This window comes from Cnephaeus nilssonii (genome assembly GCF_951640355.1).
Source record: "Cnephaeus nilssonii genome assembly, chromosome: 7".
Taxonomy (NCBI): Eukaryota; Metazoa; Chordata; class Mammalia; order Chiroptera; family Vespertilionidae; genus Cnephaeus; species Cnephaeus nilssonii.
Window position 1 is genome coordinate 37,300,903 of NC_137078.1, and position 6,984 is coordinate 37,307,886.

Here is a 6,984-nt window from a genome sequence, read left to right on the forward strand (position 1 = left end):
TGTCCATTGGTGTGCTTATATGCCTGCATACAAGTCCTTCGGTTGATCTATTGCTGTCCCTCACCAACACTCCCCAGCTTTCCCGCTGTAATTTGACAGTCTGTTCGGTGCTTTACTGCCTCTGTATCTATCTTTTTATTCATCAGGTTATAATGTTCTTTATTTTCCATAAATGAGTGAGATCATGTGGTATTTTTTTTTCATTGCCTGGCTTATTTCACTTAACATAATGCTCTCCAGGTCCATCCATGCTGCAGCAAATGGTAAGAATTCCTTCTTTTTTATAGCAGCGTAGTATTCCATTGTGTAGATGTACCACAGTTTTCTAATCCACTCATCTGCTGATGGGCACTTAGGCTGTTTCCAAATCTTAGCTATTGTAAATTGTGCTGCTATGAACATGGGTGTGGATATATCCTTTATGATTGGTGTTTCTGGTTTCTTGGGAAGCAAGTCCTTTTTGTAAGGTTGTGTTCAACTTGGACTCAGAGGATTCCAACAGAAGAGTCCAGAGAAACATGGGGCCAAAACGCAAACTCAAACAAGGGTGCAATCCCACACAAGCAAGAGATACAAAGTAACAGACAAATGGCAAAAAGACCCACGAGGATTCCAGACACTGTAATTTTGAGCCCAGGTTATAAAATAAAATGTTTACACTGTTTAATAATATAAGAAAGAATATTTCAAGGGACAAGATATCATAAAATACTATAATACAGATTTTGAAAAAAATTATTTAAGCAAAAAAGTTTTTATTGAATGGATAATGCAATTAACCTTTACAAGATAACAATAACCTTCATTGTTATAGTTATCATGTTAATTGTTGACTGTTAACTATCACATACCCACCTAAGTAAAAGAAGTATGTGTCTATCATTCTACTTTTTATTCAATCCCAGAGGTTTCCCCACTTTACTTTCTCCCACCTTCCTAATCTATCACCAGTGGATTTCATGTAACCCACTTAGGTCTCCCCCTTTGATTGTAATGTATAAGACCAGGTGAAAAACTGTCATTCTCTGAAGCATTATCCCAATACATTGGAAATCTGCTTCCCAGCAATTATGAACAGTTTGGCTCAAATAAACTCACAGAAATTCTCTACAGGTTTGAATGTTTTTAAGTTAACAAAATCATATGCCTTTAATGCAGTTCAAAACTAACTGGTGGCCAGGCTGGTGAGGCTCAATGGTTGAATTATGAACCAGGAGGTCGCAGTTCAATTCCCAGTCAGGGCACATGCCCAGGTTGCCAGCTGGATCCCTAGTAGGGGATGTGCAGGAGGCAGCTGATCAGTGATTTTCTCTCATCACTGATGTTCCTATCTCTCTCTCCCTCTCCCTTCCTCTCTGAAACCAATAAAAATATATTTTAAAAAACAACAACTCTGGAGAACCAAGATGGCGGCATAGGTAAACACCTGTACTTGCTGCCTCCCGCAACCATATCAAAATTACAACTAAAATACATAACAACTATCATCCAGACACGGGAAACCTGGCTGAGTGGAAGAACTACAACTAGAAAAATAAAGAAAGAGCATTGAGACTGGTAGGAGGTAGGGAGGCGTGGAGGTGCGGAGGTGCAAAAGGGACTAGCACCTGGGTATGCTACTTTTTAATCGGGAGGGATTAAAGCTCCCACATGCTCTGAGCTCCAGTGCCCGGCGAGACTTTGGGGGACCCAGACACATAAGGGGAGAAACAGGACTGTCTGACATCAGGGCAGGAATGCAGGGGCAGCTTTCTTCCAGATAGAGGTGCACTCAGCAGTGGTCACAGCTCTCTGGTGCAGAACTGACTGGCATCCATTGCTCTTTGCTCCCACCCTGGAGATGCTCTGAGACCCCCACCCCACCCAATTTACAACCCTACCCAAGATGTGTGGAGCGTCTTTTGCATATGAATGGCCTGTCTTTTCTCAGCCTAAAACCTGTCACACTACAGCTGGGTCAGGAAACCCAAAGCTATCTAAAAAAGGCAAAGGCCAGCAATGCAGCAGCCTGCCTTGCTTCACAGCTGAGCCTAATCTGGGCACTTCCAAACCCCATACAAAGAAGAGGAATCTGCAGATCTCTCTGTAGCTCCTGCTGGGTGGCCCCAGGCAGTGGCTGACTTTGTACCTCCTTGGAGATCCAAGAACCAGTGTACCCAGTGGTCAGTGTGAGACCAGACCAGATTATAACTCTTCACATCCATAAGAGACACACTCAAGGGGCAGTCTCAGTGAGCATCAAAGCCTGACTGAAGCAAGTCCTGCCCCATAAGGGTGTCTCCTGCACAGCAGCTCTTCTACTGTAGACACAGCTGGTCCTCACAGTCAATTAGCCAGAGGTAAGCAAACACAGGGAAGCAGCCAAAATGAGGAAACAAATTAAAGTGCAATTGTTGTACTGGCAATAATTTTGATTAAGCACTGCTTTAGAATCATATACTAGGATAACAGCATTTCAAAATCCCTGGCTGTTATTTTTTCCAGTTTTATTAACTTTTATTATTGACTTTTTAGGCAACTTTCAAATATACAATACTGTACTAAAAAAAGAGCTCATAAAAGTTCTACTTCTATAATACCTGAAGTTTGTACCTTTTGACCACTTTCACCCATTTTGCCCATCCCCTAGATTTGAGTCATCTTGAAAGGAACCCTGCCCAAGACATTACATGGCAAGGTGCATTTGTTAGGGGCAGAAATAGAATACATTGGGGATCAGCTACAATTGTAGGAAATATTAATCATGCTCTGTTAACCATGATGGTTCTTTTCTGATTAGAGAAAGCACATTCTAAGCTCACTGAAATTTGTATGCCCTGAGACATGGGAGCTAACATGGGAATGCAGTCCATCCTCTTTCCAAGAACTGCCTATCATTATGGAAAAGATTTATAACCCCATGGCACCTAGTTTTGGAGGCACCTGCTCTTTATAACCCCTTGCCCCTATTACCTGTAATCTGGTAAGATTAGGGCCTGTGGTTCCCAAAAAGAGGTTCCACGTGTCCCCCAAGCCTAAAATGCCTTTCTTCTGCAGTGTCTTCATTGTGCATCAGCCTTCCTACAAGTCCTCCTGAACTCACCATGCAGATCGTGGCATGCATCAAAGAAAACAATCGACAGAGTAAAAAGGCAACTCACAGAATGAGATAAAATATTTAAAAATTACATATCTGATATTCAGAATATATAAAGAACTCCTAAAATTCAAAACAACCCAGCTTAAAAATAGTTAAATGAGTTGAACAGGTATTTCTCAAATGAAAATATACATATGAAAAGATGCTCAATATCATTAATTATTACAGAAATGCAAATCAAATATCACCTCACACCTATTAGGATGGCCATTATCTAAAAAGTAATAAAACAACAAATATTGGTAAGGATATGAAATAATTAGAACTGTTGTGAAATGTATGTAGGAATGAAAACTGGTGCAGCTGCTATGGAAAACTGCATGATAGCTCATAAAAATTTTTTTAAAAAGTCATGACAGATACCTCTCACAGACACCAAAGAGCCCTGAGTCAGAGAGAGAGGGCTGTCCCCAACCTCCATGCTTTTCATCGCTTACAAATGAATTTAAATGAGAAAATTCTAGGTGGTGGCATTGTGATAAATCCAATTTATTAAATCATGCACCTTTATTAAAGCAGCAAGGCAGGCAAATCTATGCATCCTGCTTATGAAGCTCAGAGGGGCTCTCAGCTAATCTGAAGAGTGAGTTGAGTTGGGATCCAAAGTGTGATATACTCTCCTGTGTCTATAGGTTTCAAAATTCTCTGCTGAATATCTTGGTACAGATTAATTCTCAAGTTCCCTTTTGACTTTGTTGTGGCCTTCCCAGAATTCATAAAAAGCACCTGACAATTTTATCTTGTCAAGCTGTAACACGCTTAGGGAGAAAAAACAATTGACTTTATTTTCCCTTTCCCTTCCTGAACTGGCTGATTTCTTTGTTTAGTGGATGAGAAAGACTCCACATTTCTCTCCCCCTTTCCTGCATTCTCTGGTTAGGGAGGTTTTTAGCCATCTGCTCTACTGTCCTTGGCTGGGGAAGATAATGGCTTGTTATTTGCAGGCCAGCTGTAAATTGCCCACACTGTTTGGTTCTGTTTTAACTTTCTTGTCTCAGTTTCCCTCTTCCTTCTGCCCTAGAATTTTCCTACCTTCTTAATATCCTGTGACAGAGTTACCATATGATCTAGAAATTCTACTGTTGGGTAATATTAAACAGAAGTAAAGGCAGGATTTTGAAGAAATATTTGCTCACCTCTGTTCATTGCAGCATTATTCACAATAGTGAAGAGGTAGCAGCAACCTATTTGTCCTTACCAACGGATGAATAGATTTTTTTTAATGTTTTGGCTCCTTAACAAATGTAATCAGCTAAAAAGAAGAAGGTTTAAACTACAATCTATTAGCAATCAGTAGACCATCTTGGGCTTGTATTGAGGTGATTACTGAGTACTTTAAACCTGAATTATGCTAAGTGAAATAAGCCAGCCAAAGAAAGAAAAGTATCATCTGATTTCACTCATGTGTGAAATCTAATGAACATTATGAACCAACAAACAACATAGAGGCAGACTCATAGATAGAGAGCAGGCTGACAACTGTTGGAGGTGGGTGTGGAAATGGGGGGTGAAGTTGGAGGTATTGAGGAAAAAGAAAAAAAAAGAAAGATTTCATGTACAGGGCAATAGTGTGGTGACAGCTCAGGAGAGGTGGGAGAAGCTGGAAGAGGGAACAGTGGGGATAAATGGTGATGGATAAAGACTTGACTTTGGGTGGTAAACACACAATATAGTGTACAGATAATGTGCTGTAGAATTGTGCACCTGAAACCTGTATAAATTTGTTAACCAGTGTCACCCCAATAAATTCAATTAAAATTAATATTAAAATTCAGAATATCTAAATTCCTGCCCCTACTACTTTTTGGATAATGCAAGCCAAAGATCCACCACTCCTACTTTCACTCAAGACTCTGACTAATACAAATAAGGACACAAGATTGACTGCAACTAACACAGTAAAGACAAAATATCTAAAATTATTGCATTTATAATGCTTTTGGTGGGTCTAGCTCATGAATTTATAGGAGTCAGGGAGGAATTTATCTGTAAAGCCCAGAGACTTGGACTAAAACCTTAATTAACATGTATGGTCTAACTGAAGTGTATTTGGAGATTATTTCAATATATCTACACTAATAAAAGAGAAACATGCAAATTAACCTTACCTCTGCTACGCCCACCAGACAATGAAACCAAGTATGCAAATTAACCCAACAAAAATGGTGGTGGACATGAAGCTGGAGCAAGCAGGAGGCTTGGGTTGTCCCCGGCGATGGAGGAAGCTAAGCTTTCCGCCTGCCCTGGCCAGCCCTGGCCTCTGCTTAAGGCTACAAAGTTTCAACTAATAAATCCCAGATACCTGCTTCCAACTGGCCTTGGCCTCTACTCAAGAAGGTGCTGAGAAAAAAAAAAAAGAAAGAAAGAAAAGAGGAGCTGGGAGCTTGGGTTGCTGGCGGGAGGGCGGGGGAGGGTGGCCAGCCTGCAAACAGCCATCAGCCCCTCACCCAGGCTGGCCACACCGCCATGGGGTGAGGGTCCCTGCTGGGGGGCTTGGCCAGTCTGCAAACAGTCATAAGCCCCTCACTCAGGCTGGCCAGGCACCCCAGCAGGGACCCTCACCCCATGGGGGCATGGCGGGCCTGCCAACCACCACAGGCCCCTTGCCCAGGCCACCCCACACCCCAAAGGAACCCTTACTCTGATGCAGACACCCTTCAGGGCAAAGCAGCTGGCCCCACCCATGCACCAGGCCTCTATCTATACTAATAAAAGGGCAATATGCTAATTAGACTGGGACACCTTCCAGGAGACATTCCAGACATTCTTCTGGACAAAGCCATTGTGGCAGGGCCAAGGTAGAGGCAGTTAAAGGCCAAGAGGGGAGGGCAGTTGTGGGTGATCAGGCCAAGATGGGACCGCAGTTGTGCGTGATCAGGCTGGTAGGGGGAAGGGCCATTGGGGTAAGCAGACCAGCAGGGGGGCCAGCAGGCAGAGTGGTTAGGGGCAATCAGGCAGGCAGGCAGGCAGGCAGGTGAGCGGTTAGGAGACAGCAGTCCCAGATTGTGAGAGGGATGTCTGACTGCTGGTTTAGGCCCGATCCCTGTAAACCGGCAGTAGGACATCCTTTGAGGGGTCCCAGATTGGAGAGGGTGCAGGCTGGGCTGAGGGACACACCCCACCCGTGCACGAAATTTGTGCACCGGGCCTCTAGTTATTTTAATAAAAGCCTATTTTGCCGAAACCGGTTTGGCTCAGTGGATAGAGCATTGGCCTGCGGACTCAAAGGTCCTGGGTTCGATTCCGGTCAAGGGCATGTACCTTGGTTGTGGGCACATCCCCAGTAGGAGGTGTGCAGGAGGCAGCTGATCGATGTTTCTGTCTCATCGATGTTTCTCTCTATCCCTCTCTCTTCCTCTCTGTAAAAAATCAATCCTCTCTAATAAAATGGTAATATGCAAATTAACCATCACTCCACTACATAAGCCACGCCCACCAGCCAAGCCACGCCCACCAGCCAATCAGGGCGAGTATGCAAATTAACCCCCATCCAAGATGGCTACAGCCACAGAGAGCAAGGTTTCCCAGGTAACAGAGCAAGCCAAGCTTTCCATAGCCCTTGCAGGCCTAAGCCTCCACTCAAGCTACAAAGTTTCAATTATAGAAGGTAAACAAATTCAAACAAATGGCGGCAGAATGGAGCTTGAGAGAGCAGGCCAGGGTTGCCGGCGGCAACAGGGGAAGCAAAGCTTTCCGCACACCCTGGCTGGGCTCACCCGCTTAAGGCTACAAAGTTTCAATTGTAGAAGGTGAATTAACTGCCACAGAAATGGCTGCCGCCCCAGGCTACAAAGTTTCAATTGTAGAAGGAAAATAAATTCCAGATACCAGGCCTCCGCTTGGGT